The sequence below is a fragment of the Macaca mulatta genome, chromosome 5, assembly GCF_049350105.2.
Source record: "Macaca mulatta isolate MMU2019108-1 chromosome 5, T2T-MMU8v2.0, whole genome shotgun sequence".
NCBI classification, from domain to species: domain Eukaryota; kingdom Metazoa; phylum Chordata; class Mammalia; order Primates; family Cercopithecidae; genus Macaca; species Macaca mulatta.
In genome coordinates, this window is record NC_133410.1 from 122,319,322 (window position 1) to 122,335,885 (window position 16,564).

General features: G+C 37.5%; 1 protein-coding gene and 1 long non-coding RNA gene across 31 annotated transcripts in view; one reads left to right on the forward strand and one right to left on the reverse strand.

Annotated features, from left to right (window-relative positions):
- ANK2 (ankyrin 2) overlaps positions 1-16,564 on the forward strand; it is a 695,731-nt gene that overhangs the window by 370,230 nt on the left and 308,937 nt on the right. The window lies entirely within an intron of this gene.
- Positions 9,804-10,590, reverse strand: LOC144340826 (uncharacterized). Its single transcript, XR_013417273.1, has 2 exons — positions 10,451-10,590; positions 9,804-9,917 (listed from the first exon to the last, which is right to left on the reverse strand). It is a non-coding gene; the product is annotated as an uncharacterized LOC144340826 (long non-coding RNA).

The window sequence follows — 16,564 nt, forward strand, 5'->3', positions numbered from 1 at the left end:
ATATAAGGGGGAATTTGTTAGTAAGTTCATGTTGCTTGTGCTAATTCAAAAGGTCACTAATCTATCATGTGCTCCATAATCTCATTACACAGCAGGGACCTCTTTCCAGTTGTTAAAGAACCAGTAGGACTGATTGACCTATTACATGGGGCAATCAGGCATTTGTTTACTGGCCCGTCTAGAAACTAGTGCATTAAACTCTTTTTTTGAATGCGTAGGAGGTCTGTTCCATCTGGAACCTTGGTACCTCTTCCAGATGACCCTGCGCCAAGTGGCTTCCATGTTTGATTTGTGAAGGTAGTTCTTGAGCGCTAGCAACAGCTTAGGTGTGGTTGGGAACTTACACTCACTGTAACAAAATGCCTTGATCAGATAAAAAATTACTGTTGGAATAATTTTCTGAATCACTGACCCTCATCCGGTGGGAGACTAAAGTTCCTCCCCTGATTGCTTTTTCCCAGTAATAATTTTAAGGGATGACTATTTTTGCTAAACTTTATTTATAATTCGTCCAAATGAGCAGAATATTAGCTAAAGGAAGTATGTTTTCCTTTGCAGAGCAATTAACTTTTCTTTTCAAAAAGGTTATCAGGAGATAATTTTTGTAGGTTGCTTACATAACAATATCAATAATTTTAAAAAATTACATACGCGCATACACACACACATTATTGTGAGTTTTAGATATGAGGCTCTCGGAAATGGCTTATAAACTTTGGGTATTTTTTAAAAAAGATAAACTGTCATAACCATACTCCAATTTATATTTGCCTGGATATTTGAAGTATCTTCAATAATACTGCTGTTGTTTAATGCGCACAAAAAATAGTTAAAAAGAATGAATAGGATGTAGTATTAGCTAGTAAAACAGAATGACTATAGTAAAAAATAATATAATTGTACATTTAAAAATAACTGAGAGTATAATTGGATTGTTTGTAGCACAAAGGATAAATGCTTGAGGTGATAGATACCCTGTTTACCCTGATGTGATTATTACACATTGTATGCCTGTATCAAAATATCTCATGTAACCCATAAACATATACAACTACTATGTACTCACACAAAATAAAAATTAAAAAAATTTTAAAAAGCAACTCAAAAAAAGAATATTGCTGTTGCCATAGAAAGTTTTTATAATAAATTGTCTTCATTCTGAATTCCTAAGGCCATGCCCTGTACAGGGTTTGGATTCTTGTCTAAAGCAGGATTATTAATTTAGAAGCCATAAATTAAGTTTCCAAATATTCAAACAGGCTTCTTTTTCCCCAACATAGATTTTTAACTCTCTATGTCAGGATCTATTGGCAGTTTTTTGTTTGACAACTCAGGTGTCAAGGGTCATGTAGACCAGCATGATATGGCCTAATCTATAATTTAAGTATCACGTGTATTTCAGTTTAATATTTTAAAATGAAAGTAATAATAATGTGCATTTTAGAATTTTTACTGTTTGAATTGGTGTCTCAAGTTTATTTCAAGGTGACCAATGGACAGTGAGTATGGATCTCATTAAATTCTTAAATTTTCTGGCTCTATAGCTCTTTGTAAATTTCTATATGACTATATATCACTCTTTTATAGTATATTCATATAAGATATTTTCTGCACTTTTTTGTACCATCCAGAAGAGCCATATTTTAGGTAGAGGTTATTATATACTTTATGAATTGCAGAAGTAAACAGTTTTGAATAATTCAATACACTAAGAATATATGGTTCCACATGGACCTCCTAGAACATTTTTGACACAACTAATTACATCACAAAGTGATTAATACTTAGGCAGATATGGCTGGCTATGTCTTTCAGTATACCGAATGTTTATCGTATGTGAGAATGATCCCTTGCAGCTTTTCAAGCACAACTGTCTAGCAAACATTTATTGACTATTTGTCCAATAATTTAAGGCTATGTAAATTATCTGATATTTGATAATAGGATTAATATTTTGCCTTTTTTGTCTACATTACTGTACTAATTTGCTTATTTTCCCTAGGCCTATCATGATGACAAGGAATTATGTCTGTTGACCCTAAAGTGACCTTGAGGAAATGAGGCGCTAATATCAATTTAGGTGACAGATGACAAGTGTCTGTGTTATAGCTGACTGAAAATTCATGCTCCACAGTGTAATATCTATTTGGAATCTAAAACTCTAAAATTGGATGTGACATTTAGTAAAAAGATATCCAGTAGAATATATATTCATATCTTTGTGTATGAGTGTGTATGTATTTGAGTCAAATATTCTCTTTGAATGTTGCTAAACAATGGAAAAAGTTACCACCAAATTTGTTATGTGTTTTAAATGATAGCATTTGGTTATCGTTTATTTAGGGCTCTCAAATCATACCTGCAGCCAACACTGTGGATAAGAGAATACTTGATAACAATCATTATTAAAATAAGAAATTCTTGGAAAGTTGGATTTCAGCTTTGCTTTCTCAGAAAACATATGGTACTTGAGTTTGCTTTCTTCTCTGTGTCTAGTCAAGGTTTGCATTTCTTTAATGATGTGCATTTGCCCTTTTCCATTATAAAAAGAATTGCTTTTTGCCACAATCAGAAAACATTTAGTATATTTTATGTGGCCATTTTCTCAGTTGGGAGAAGACAGAAGACCAAATAAGCTGATAAATAGTAATACACATGCATGATAATAGTAACAGATTATTTTAGTGTGCTGGCAGTTATAGGTAGGTATTTTTATACTTAATTTGAAAAATACTTGAGAATTAACAGCAAATGTAAACTTCAAAGAGCTGAATTATGAAAAATGATATTTTATCTCATACAAATACATTTTGAATTTCTAAAATAATGAAACTGAACTCTTAGTGTGAATTTAGGAGTGAGGCTGAAAATGGATCTCAGGACTATTTTTAGTAGACTTTGTTTAAATTCTTGCTAATTTCCAACTAAATACATTTGAATTTATTTAGATTGCAATGAAAAAAAAAACACTTTCCTGCTTCTTTATTTTATTTGATGTCTCAAATCCCACATTATTTATGGAAAGCTGATTTCAAAATAATGTTTTATTTTTGAGTTGACCTAAAACATCAAACTAAAATTTGATTTTTCCATAAACATAAAAGAACTTTTTTTTTTTTTAATAGATATGTATAAATGACTTTCCTCCCAGTGGAAGTCATTTTTGGAAATTTTAGTGATACAGTCCAGTTTAATTGCTGAATTGTTTACAGGTGTTAAAGATCTCGAGCATTGATAATAGAGAAATTTTGCCTCATTAATTTTTCTTCTTAGGAATTTGAAGCCCTTTAGAATATAACATAAATACATTTTGCTTCAAGTTTATTAGCAGAAAAAATCCCTTCCACCTACCTCATCATCTCTGTGTACACTAAGCTCTCCCAAGAGCACTCTGTGTGACTTACCATGATGATAGGTTTTTGTGTCTGTTTTAATCGTATTTACCATACGCAGGTGCCAATCGTTCTGTGAGCATACACATAACAGCAGGTGGTGCCGGTCAGGATTCAGCCAGGATTAAGGAGGAGGGGCTCTGCATTCCACAGTGCACATAGCCACCTTTTGTTTCCCCATGACAGAAATCCCCTTCCCTCCCCACCTGCCAGCCCTGCTTATCCACCTCGCTCTGGGAACTCGATTTGTGGTGGTGTGCTTTGTGAAAAAGTATCAACCACCCTTACTCCAAGAAACTCCAAACGATTGTGCAAAGTATGACCTGTGTCGTTCTTTGGGAAGTCGATTTTAACTTTTAAGATCTTTGTCATGAAATGACAGTTAATTTTCTTGTTAGAAAGTTCTGTAGAACTTCTAACAAAAATGTTAGAGTTGAAATTTAAACAAATACAGCACCTCTCAAATTCTACAGGAACATATAGGTATCACCTGTATGCGTATAATAAATATAATATTTTTGTTATTGCAAAATCAATATATACGTGACTGCTCTTTTGTGTGTGTATGCATGCAAGTGACTTTAATGTATGATTCATACTAATTTTATTTTTTAGAGCATAAACTTTTAGAGCTGAAAGTAGCTTGAAATTTCCATATCTAACTGTCTTATTCTGTATAAGGAAATGGAGACCCAAAGAAGTCAAGCACTCTTGGTCAGAATCACGTACATAGTTAGTGGCAGGCACGGGCCTAGAACTCATGTCATTTGATTCCTAGAAAAGTGTTTTTCATGTTTCTTACAGGTCATCTGAAAGAGCAATCAAAACCTAGTCACAGGAGAGAGAATTTCAGTGTTGATTTTGGGAGAGTACAGGTTTAGCAATGTCCCGATCAGCTGCATGAAGGAGACTTGTGGTTAACCTGGCAGTGAGCAAAAGCCATGTTTCTAACACCAAGTGGGGCACTGAGCTTCTATCTACAATGTTATTACACAAAAGCTAATTTCCCAATATTTACTAATCAATTGCTTCATGAGAACTTGTCATACCAGTGCTCCCAATCTAGGTCTGTCGTTCAGCTGTGATTTGTGGAAAGGGCACTGTTTTACTATAGTCACTACTCTGGTGTCCCCAGAAATTAGATGGCTTCACCTGGTTCAGGTATATATTTTATAATACTTTAAGACCATCTTTAATTAGAACTAAAACAAAAAAGGTAGTTGAAATCAAAATATTATGAGGAAACAATATTTGGGTTTGTTGAACCATTAACACAGATGTCCTCTAAAGGTGTTTGGTTTAACAGTGTGTGTGTAGTTTTATTTTTAGTCTCTTTCTACCTTGATTCAAGTACCCTCCCCACCTCCCTCCAGCTCCCCAAAACCCCCAGGCATGCGTGTGAGCATACTCTTAGGCCTCTTACAGTTTTTGCAAGCCGACTGCAGGGGCTGGAGTCATTCTGTAAGTCTTCGAAGTTCAATTACTATGGTACTCTTATTACGAAGGGTTACTGGTGGGTGCCTTTTATTCATCTATGTATTTGTTTATTCTTCACTTAGCACATTTATTGAATGCCTTTTAATAACTGGACACCGTGCCAAATACAAGATACAAAAATGACAGAGACCGATTCCTTGGTCTCAAGAAGTTCACGGTTCATAAGGGCAGACAAATACATAAATAGATGATTATTATATGAGGTGATAACTGCAATATGGAAACATACATAGCCTATCATAGGAGAACAGAAAAGGCTAGGCAAGAACTCCTGCAAGCTATGATGACTGAGTTGAGCTTTAAAGAATAAATAGGAGTGAGCTAGGCATAGGTGTGACTGACAGTACTTCTGGGAGAAGGTGGAGCCTGAGCCATCTCATGAGGTGGTGAAAGCAGCCCTGCACACCCAGTGAAGAAGGGCAAACTGAGTAGAGCGTGGACTCTGGAACGGGACCACCTGCTCTGCTGTATGTAAGGTGTGTAACTTCGGGCAAGTAACTGAGCTTCTCTGTGTCTCAGTTGCCTCATCTGTAAACACTGAGATAATTATAGGACCTCCTAATAGGGTTTCTGTGACAATTGTGAGCTAGCATACATAAAGTGCTTAGAATCGGGCTTGGCAATAGTAAGCATTATGTGAGTTTCTTTGTTGCTAGTTTATGAAGTGAAAAATAAGCAGGACAGGTGAGAAATGAGGCTGAAGGCATCGGCAGGAGTCAGATGACTGTATCTCATGTTAATGAGTTTGGAATTTATGCTATGTAGCCAGAGGGGACTTTGAGAGTCTTAAAAAAGTGGGAAAACACGGCGAGATGTTTTTTCATCACTCTGGAGACTGCAGAGAATGGGAAAGTCTGGAGACAGATTTTACCCAGGAAGCTGTAGTGCTGGGGAGACATGATATGGAAATGAACCAAGATATAGCCGTATGTGTAGGGAGAAAAGGGAAATTAGTCTGCTTAGGCCACTGAGTGGACATGGGAGTGAAATGGAGGGGGCGGAGGGGAAGCAAGAGTCCAAGATATCCCGTTGGTGTGTAGTGCTGGTGATTTGGTGGCTGGTGGTACTAGCAACTGATCTAGCTAATGGTAAAGGAGGAGCAGGTACAGCGGGGAAGTTACTGGGTCTGGATTTTCACATGTAGGTCCTAAAGTTTCTGATGGAAAAGTCCAGCAAGCATTTGAAGTGTAACACTTGGGAGGAAGGTCAGGACAGAGAGTTTTAGGAACCATCAGCATGGTGAGGTTGAAATCACAAGTAATGAAGTCCCTCACAGGTGGAGGACAGAGTCTTGGAATGACATCTACAGTTACAGGGAAAGCTAAGAAGAGGTCTTCAGGATGGAGACAAAGAAAGTAGAAGAGCTCTTGGGAGGACTGGAAAAAGAACATGCTCATGTTTTTGCCCCTAGGTATGATGCCCCCCACACATGAGTGCCAGGATTAGATTTTAAGAAGTATTCTTCTTAGGTTGCACTTTACATATGTGGCCCCAAGCATGAGTCTAGGGTTGCTAGTATTCCAAAACTTCACCCAGGCTACATGGCCAAGGTGAAAATAACTAGTCATATGTTTCTCTCTGGTTAGGTGGAGCAAGCTTACTCTTGCTAATACTGGTCACACAGTCACTATGTTTCTGGAGCCACTCAGTAATGCTGGCATTTTTCCTAAGCATGCTGTTAAAAGTTTATTTATCTAGTTCCTGGGATCATTTGGGTAGCGATTCCCAAAGAAAGCCAAAACATATCATCTCTCTGTATGGCATTTTTATTTCTTTCTCATTAGTTTCACCCTGAGTGTTGGAAAGATGTAGGTTGACAGCCACATCTTTGCAACAATCATTATTGCCTTGATAAGCACATAAGTCTTTAAGTTTTTCCTGCCCTTATGAGTGAATTTCTCCTACGCAATGAAAGAATTGCGAAGATACAAACCTAAACTAGATGTGCTGCATGTAAGTGATGATATAAATTATGAAGATAGTGACTTTGTTGATTTTAAATAATTTGGATACCGGAAGTCCTTGGAGGATCTTTAAGTGTATGTTACCCTTGTTTGTTTGTACCATTGAATATGTTGTGAATGTCATACAAACTTGCATCCCATACAAACTTCAGAAAATTTCAACTTTAAAACATATAATGAAAAGCAAATAAAAAAATCTAACACCATTTTAATACTTGATTAGAAAATTGTACAGTGAAGCACTTAAATGTATATTTTAGATTACAGATGTAGAGTTGATATCACATAAGGATAAAGAGAATGATTAGAAATGACTCATATGATTGTATATTTGCATTGCAGAGAGAAAAATGACATGGCTAAGAGTCAAAAACTGTAGACAATAAAGATAATAAACTGCCATTTTGGTTTAGGGAAACAGAAAAGGTATGAAGTCAAATAAGAGATGTTAGACTGAACAGATTAAGGAAGTTAGAGCTGGGCATGGTAGCTCATGCCTATAATCTCAGTACTTTGGGAGGCTGAGGCAAGAGGATTGCTTGAGCCCAGGAGTTTGAAACAAGCCTGGGCAACACAGTGAGACCCTCATCTCTACAAAAAGTTTTCAAAATTAGCTGGGCGTGGTGGTGCATGCCTATAGTCCCAGCTACTCTAGAAGCTGAAGTGGGAAGATTGCTTGAGCCTGGGATGTTGAGGCTGCAGTAAGCCATGATAGGGCCACTGCACTGGGCAACAGAGCGAGACCCTGTCTGATGAAAAGAAAAGAAAAATGAAAAGAAAAGAAAAATGAAAAGAAAAGAGAGGAGAGGAGAGGAGGACAGGAGAGGAGAGAGAGAGAAAGAGAGAGAAAGAGAAGGATAAAGAGAGAGAAAGGAAGGAAGGAAGAAAGAGAAAGTAAGACAAAGAAAGAGAAAGCAAGCAAGAAAGCAAGAGTTAGAAATGAGGATCAAAGTCCTGGAAGTAAAATGTGAGGTAAGCACAGAAGAGATTCTGTAGAACAAAAAGGAGAAAGCTGCTGGGGCAGGTAAGCAGTGAGGAAAGGAGAACGCACAAGGTCAGAGAGAAATGAAGAAAAGAACATTTATGCCCTAATTAGTGAGCAATTTGTTACAAAACAGCCTTGCCACCTGGAGAGCAGAATTTAAAAATTTGTTGGCATGAACTACCAAATCAGCCAAATTAGAGCAGGCCATCTTGCAGGTCTCCAGCACAGGCTACAGTGGACAGTGTGCAATAGCAACCCTTGTCATGAAGGCGGAGAGAAAAGGAAGTGTACTTCAAGAAATCATGGGCTAATCCAATCAAAGAAGATCAGCAGAAGGTCATGAGAGTTCCATGTTGCAATCAGTCTTTTAAAAGCCAAAGAATACCTTTTGCCTTTGGCACTGCTAACTGATACCTTAAATGGAGTATTTTGCTACCAAATGAAACTAAATAGGACAAGAAAGAGCTGCTCATTTATTGCACCATAATTTATACTAAACTTTTCCACGAAAGGGTAATGTTTCTCTTTAACCTCAGGGGCACATGTGAGTCATTGCTCTTTCAGTTCTTAACTATCCAGTGATATCTCTTAAGTCACCACTTGCACCTTTACCACAGTTTCTATTCGGTCCTCCTTCTGGCCTCCCACAAAGACTGCATTAGTCTATTCAACCAGTAGTGTGCTGCCGAAGTTACCTATTCCTCATGCTTGACTCTGAGAACCTCTTCCTTTCTTTCTTGTTTTCTAGGCATAGGGATTTCCAGCTTTACAACATGCTGTGAATTATCCTCCTCTGTGTTAACACTTGTGTTAACCTCATCCCAAGTCCTGGGGGACGTCCTGTTCAACCTGCCATTTCACCCATAGTAGAGTTGGTCCACATTGAAAAGTGGTGAAAAGACTGAAGTCTATATCCATGCCTTTCCGCTCAGAGAGGTTACATCTTATATTCTCCAGACTTAAATTAAAATGTAACTTCCTCCATTTGCTTCTCTTGTTTCTTGGTATATTTTCCTTTCTTATAGACGAAGTTGATCAGCTTTTAATTTTTTTATTTTTTATACTCTACTGAGATCTATTCCTAGAATGCCAACATTGTCCACCTTTCTCATTTAAAAAAAAATGTCTGCATCGTGAAACTATGAGTCCTAATTAGAAGGGTAGTAGTGATTTTCTAACCAAAAATGACTTGGCATAATTTATTCTGGGATTAATAAGTATAAATGCATTGTCCCATCTTTGAAATTTTTCTTCTACTTCTGACTAGACATGGCAACTCCGAGTTTGAATCCAAACAAAAATGTACTTACTTGAATTTCCTGGTTTTGGTCCATCATAAAAGCCAAAAGTTTGACAGGAAGACAGCCTATCAGTTTACTCTACAAGTCCTATCAGTATAACTTTGGAACCAACTAATCAGACACCCTTTATTTTGTTGGGTAGCAACTATTCCTGCTTGTTCAGCCCATATTACATTTTCTTCTAGCGGAGATCCAGTAACCTTACTCCTTTGTGTGACTTCCCTGATGTCACCTGTGGCTGCCGTTAAATGAACTGTGTCTTTTGAAAATGCTTAAATACTAATTAAATTAGTTTATGGTATATGTCGTTAATATCCGATTTTGCCTTCGTCTTTTCTGCCCCAAACAATAAGCCCCTGAGACATTCAAAATGCTTGTGTTTAGTTGCTTGGTAAATCCTTAGTATCCATCATAACATCAAATCTTGATGACAGTAATGGTGATGGATAAAGGAGAAAATTACACCCCAGAGAAGTTATGAGTCGAGAATGTCTAGTGAGATTTACTTAGAACAAAGTAACAGACAAGATAAAGCCCTAAGAATAAGTCTGGGTTCATTTTATATTGAGATGACAACCATCCTATTGTCCTAAAATAATTACTGCCTCTAATATAGACTGCACATGATTTAATTACTTCACATTGATTTTAAAACAAAACTTACTGCGATAGTTGCTGACAGAAGTTTAGACCTGATGCCTTTTCAGCCAGGATAGGGACAAGCACTGGCGCGTGTGACAGTGGGCTTCAAACCTCATTCAGCGGACGGGACAGTAGGCTAGATAATAAACAGCAATTAGAACTCACTGTGCTAAAGGCCATGATACATATTGTTAGAGAGTGCTACAGAAATGCATGGTAGTAGTTCTCTACTCAGACCAAGAGATCAGGAAGGGCTTCATAAACATCTCCATGTAGTGTGTCTTACCTGGGCTGTCACCTACCCTTGATGCCTAGATAATACTTGCTTCTCTTCTGAGACTCAACTCAAATCCACCTTCTCCTTAAGCCAGATTTATTCTTTCCTTGATCAGCTAACAGGCAGTGTTCTGTTCCCTACACACTACCCTCAACCCCAGGAGGATTCATTGCTTCCTTTTAGTTGCTATAAGGGCTTTACAGTCTGGTCCAGGCTTAGTGGTACACCCTGCTCCTTTCCCATTTTGATTAAAATCTGTACCATAGGGCCAGAGAAATGAGACAGGAGGGCAAGTACCTTGAGTAGGTGTATTAGTTCGTTCTCACATGCTGCTAATAAGGACATACTCTAGACTGGCTAATTTATAAAAGAAAGAGGTTTAATTAACTCACAGTTTCGAGTAGTAGGAAGGTCTCAGGAAACTTATAATCATGGCGAAAAGGGAAGCAAACACATCCTTCTTCACATGGCAGCAGGAGACAGAAGAATGAGTGCCCTGTGAAAGGGGGAAGCCCCTTATAAAACCGTCAGATCTCATGAGAACTCACTCACTATCAAGAGAACAGGATGGGGGAAACTGCTCGCTTGATTCAATTATCTCCACCTGGTCCCTCCCACGACACATGGGGATTATGGGAACTACAATTCAAGATGAGATTTGGGTGGGAACACAGCCAAACCATATCAAGGAAGCATCTAAAAACTCAGCCCTCCTCTGTCTGTGTTTCTCTCCCCAGCACTTTTGCCATTACCCTATAGATATAATGATGGAGCTCTGGCTTCATGATAACTTCAGTGTTACTTGGTATGGAAAAGAGAGACAATAAAACTTTTCTTTTGTAACAATTTTTATGTCCTCAAGCCAGATCCCCTTTCCAGGACATCTCCAGCATGTAGGGATGAATCAGAGACCCAGACATAAACAGTCACTTAAGCAAACCAGAGAAGCATATACAGTTGGAATTTGGGGTGGTGGGTGGAGAGGGGCACTGGTTTTTGAATGCTACAAAGTTCAAATGCCAGTCTATTTTTTTTTCCTGCTGGATTGGTCTTTGTGATGTTCAAATAAAGTGAGCATGAGATATTCTCAAAGTTGGAAGGAGTCTGTGACTATTTTCTTAGAGGCAGAGGTTTGGGTGGAGGACAGGTTGTGAGAGCACCTTGGTTAATTTGTGTAGAGGGTTCCGAGTTGTTTAGGCAATAGCAATGCCTTATGCAATACTCAGCCAAAATGTGAGTGTAATAAATTATTACAACAGTTTTGATGACTTTTTCCCTTAAAATAGACAGTTGCATAATTTTTTTTTTCTGTCTTGTCTCCCCAGCAAGTGTTTAGACTTTATGTGTTTAAATTGTGTATTGGGTGCTATAATTGTAGATATTTGAATATTAGAGTGTCTCTACTCAAATTGTTTTCATTACAAAATGTACGACAATTATATTTTGCCATTAGTAGACCAGGTTATCTTCTCGACTCTGTCACAAGGACAGTGTCAATTTTTTTTTTTTTTTTTTTTTTTTTTTTTTTTTTTTGAGGTGAAGTCTTGCTCCATCTCTCCAGGCTGGAGTACAGTGGTACAATCTCAGCTCACTGCAACCTCCGCCTCCTGCATTTGAGTGATTCTCCTGCCTCAGCCTCCCAAGTAGCTGGGATTATAGGCGCCCACCACCATGCCTGGCTAGTTTTTGTATTTTTGGTAGAGATGGTGTTTCACTATATTGGCCAGGCTGATCTCGAACTCCTGACCTCAGGTGATCCACCTGTCTCGGTCTCCCAAAGTACTGGGATTACCGTAGTGAGCCACCGTGCCTGGCTGAGGGACAGTGTCTTTTGATTCTTGGAGTTTTGCACAACGCCTGGCACATAAATGTTGCTCAGTTAATTTATTTAAAAAAATAATGACTAAAGGAGCTCTGATTCTTGACTGGACACATGCAATTTAGACTGCTACTAAATAAAAAAAGAACACTAGAATAGAGAATAGATGCACTGGGATTGTGCAGTCAGGAGAAATCAATCTACCTAGATTGCCTATGTGATTCAGGTGGAACTAGGATGCCAGCCTGAAGCATAGAAAGAATTCCCAAGTATTCTACAGAAGACTACAGGCCAGAGGTAGAACAAAGCAAGAAGAATGGCTTTTTTTTTTCTTTCTACAGTCAGCTTTTAAAACAGCACACTCTCTTGTTTCCATGGCAAGAATATCTCCTAGGTGCATTGCCAGGAGATTCTCCCTTAGAAATTAAAAAGAAGAAAGAAAAGAAGGGAAAGAAGCCACCCATAGCTGTGTTTTCTGAAAACAGCTTGACTCTCCTGCTGATCATCGACGACTGCCATGCCATGGAAACACCTCATCCAATGGTGCCCAGGCCGCCTCTATGCAGCATGCTGGAAGCTTGTGATTAATTTTGTTTGACAGCAGCAAAAAGTATGCCCCACGTTGGATGCCAGCTGATTATTTCCAGTATGTTTGCTGCTGAAAATTCCATTAATGATTTGTAATATCCATTCAACTTGAAGAGAGGAGAAAAGTGCTTTTCTGAAAAAGGAAAAGTAAATTGGACTCAGTCTTATGGAAAATCTACAGAGTGAATGTTTGATGCAGATGAGTTGAGGAAAATGTCAGCAATTTCAAAATTTTTTATGTGAAAGATATGCTTTGTTATTGGTAATATATCATTAGAGAATGTGTTGTGAATAATAACATATTTTGATTGATGTGCTTTCATTTTCTTCCCAGTGTACAAGTATGGCAACTTTTAATGTTCAACTTGATGTGTATTTATTAATTGTCTACTGTGTTCAAGACCCTCATTAAATATTGACTGAATTGAAATGAGTCCTGGGGAACCTACCATCTAAGACAGCAATTCTTAACTGTAGCTCCACATTTGAATTCCCAGGGGAACTTGACAAAATTCTGGGTCCTCAGAAGTTCTGACTTAATTGTTCTGGAGTGAGGTCTGTGGCCTCAGTATTTTTTCATATGTCTCCTCATATGCATAATGTATAGTTAGATTTGAGAATCAACAGCTGATACAAAAGGAAGTGAAAAGGCAGTACATGGCCAAGTCCCTGTAGATGTACAAAGGACAGGACACTGTTTTAAAATCATTATCTATTTGAAAAGTATGATGATTTAAAAGGAGAAGAAATTACATTTTATTGAGGCTGCCAGAAAAAAACTCCATGAAGGAAGTAATATTTAAGTTGTCTTTAAATGTGTAAAATTTTGATTGGCAGAGAAAGGTATCCAGGTAGATGATCAAAGGCCAGGATGAGAATGAATGAGGCCAGTTCTGTGAACACCCAGTGACTAACACATGGCTAGGAGAAAAGGAGTATCGATTGCTGTTATAAAGCATTACCATGAATTCATAATTTCTAGCCATGAACTCAGATACGTTTATGAAGTAATGAGATATTTTAGCATATTTTTCTCATGTGCTAAATGTTACTCCTAAAACAACAGGGTTGAAAAATATGTTTAATATATGGCAAAATAGACATAGATTTAAAAATGCATTTTAGTATCTTGCTATTTGATTGTGTGGTCCTCAGATGAGCAGCATTGGCATCGCCTGTAAGTTGTTAGAAATGAAGCTAATGCAGGATCTTGGCCCCCACCCCAAACCTCACGAATCAAAGTCTGCATTTTAATAAGATCTTTGTATACACACTAAAGTCTGAGAAGCACTACTTTAGCATCTTAATTATTATTTCATTATTAGCTGTAATTAATTGAGAAGAGTAGAGAAGTACATTTCAACAAATTAAATTTCTACCTATGACTGTGAACGATGAATAGTGTTGATATGCAATAATCTTCTCTTTTACTCGTATCTTTTTATGTCTGTCACCCTATATATCCCCATATAATAATGTACCTATGTGTGATTAATACATTTAAATATATGTGGCTTTGAATAGGTGTTCTCTCCAGTTCCAGTCTTTATGTCTAAAAAGATAACATCTTTTCATTTTAGACCTTGGTAATGTTTTCTGTGCTTTTCAAAAGGATGTCCTCAACATCACCTCTGAAAATGCATTACGACCTCCTGTGCCTCTGCCATCTCGTTGCACACTGGTTTCGGTGGCATGTAGCAGATGGAATAGAAAGACGTGGGGTTGGGAAACTCATAGATTCCAGAGGAAACCTGAGGCACACAGGAAGCTGGTTTAGCTTGGGCATACAAGCATTATTTACCTCTTTAATCTGAATTAAACAAGTAGCAGTAAGTAATGATTCAGAGTTTTGTTAAGTGGCAGAATATTTTATGGATGGGTATTTTCTTACAATGCTTCTGACCTAAGAAACGGCAGCCTATCAACAAATAATTATTAAAACATTCCTTTTCCCAAATAGTATTGGATCTGGTTATCTGTTTAAATACCCTTAGGTTGATAATTAGCAACAAGAGCTTAGTGTACTTTAGTTACAAAATCATCTGCTGTTCTCAAACTTTAGTGTGCGATAGAATATCAGTGGATGTTGCTCAAAATAGATACCCCAGACCCCACTGAGATTGTGATTTGGTAATTTGGGGTGAGGTCCAGGAATCTTTTGAAACAAGCATTCCAGGAGATTTTGTTGTTGGTACTAAGAATACTACATTTTGAGAAAACAAAAATGAACAAAAAAGACATTGCTTTAAGATAGGGGTGTCCAATCTTTTGGCTTCCCGGAGCCGCATTAGAAAAATAAATGTCTTGGGCCACACATAAAATATAGTAACACTAATGATAGCTGATGAGCTTGAAAATAACACAAAAAAATCTCATAGTGTTTTAAGAAAGTTTACAAACTTGTGTTGGGCTGCATTCAAATCCATCCTTGGCTGCGTGCGGCCTGCGGGCCAAGGGTTGGACAAACATGCTAAGGCATTATATTCTTAGCAATTTACTGTTTTCTTTTGGTATCAATATTATCTAAACTGAAGCCATGCACCAGGCTAATACCTAAGCTTAGTAAACCATAGATTGATCCACCAAGCTTTTTAAAGAAGATAATATTAGAAAATGATTTTGTGTCCATTGTAGGATTTCCTATTCTAAGCATTGACATATGTAATCTATTTGGCCAGGCACAGTGTAATGCCAGCACTCTGCGGGGCCGAGGTGAGAGGATTACTTGAGCCCAGGAGTTCGAGACCAGCCTGGGAAACATATCGAAACCCTATCTTTATAAAAAATACAAAACTTAGCCAGGCCTGGTGGTGCACACCTATGGTCTTAGCTACTCAGGCAGCTGAGGCAGGAGGATCACTTGAGTCTGGGAGGTTGAGTCTGCAGTAAACTGTGATACTACCATTGCACTCCAGCCTGGGCAACAGAGTGAGACCCTGTCTCAAAAAAAGAAAAAAAAAAAAAAACCCTGAAAATTAAGAGGTCTATCATACAATCCATTAGATTTGATAAGTGACCATGTTGCATGTTTTTGTAGGAAAAAATTCACTAACTGTACAGTTTTTACAAGAAACCTATAATAGAATCTGACTTTACTCGTGCTGGAGGTTTTCTTAGCTACTTACCATTAAAGAAAGGAAAAAGAAGGAAGGAAGGAGAGAAGGAAGGGAAGAAAGAAGGAAAGAGGGAAGGGATGAAAGAAGGAAAGAATGAAGGGAAGAAAGAAGGAAGGAAGGAAGATGAGCAACAACTTATGTAAATAGATGATCATTGCAACATTATTTATCAATAGCAAAATAAACCTAACTCTCAAACCATAGGAACATGGATAAACATATTTTGGTATACCATAGGAGAGAAAAAGGCAGTCATTTAAGTTAATATTTAAATATAAATTTAATATAGGAAGATTCTCACCATATCATGTTAAGAGAAGAAATAAGATAAAAGAAAGTTAATTTTAATAATGATAAAAACATACACATAAAAAATTGAATGGAAAAACAATAAAATGTAAATTGGTCGTATCTTGAATATTAAATTATAGGTGGTTTTAGTTTTTTTCTTTGTAACTTCCTGTATAGTCCAAAATAGTTTCAATGAATTTATGTGACTTTTATAATCAGGTAAAAAAAAAATTTAAGGAGTATAATTTTTAAAATCTGCGTTGTTTTAAGAGTGGTTCAGCTTAAGAACAGGTGGATGGACTAAATGAACCTTTTTAACATTGCTTCAGTTCTAAAGACCATCTGCCCAGTCCTATTAACCAGTAACTACAGAAAGAAGTTAGATCCAATTAGTAAAGGCAGAAAGAAACACTGCCTTTGTGAATTCTGTTTCCCTGTGCATATCTGCCACCTTAAACTAATGGAGCTATTTATTGAGTTCAAGCTGTCCTCAACGAAAGCTGCTTTTTACTTTGCCTCTGTGCAAATCTTGTTCATTTTTTACAACCGGCTACAGAATCAAAGCCAGCAGCTGGCCATCCAGGCTACCACACAGAACAATAGCCTGAGTCCAAGCTTCTGAAGAGCAGGCCTGCCCCGGTATCTTGAATGTATGCCTGCATAAAAAGCAGACACCACCCAGGATGGCTGTA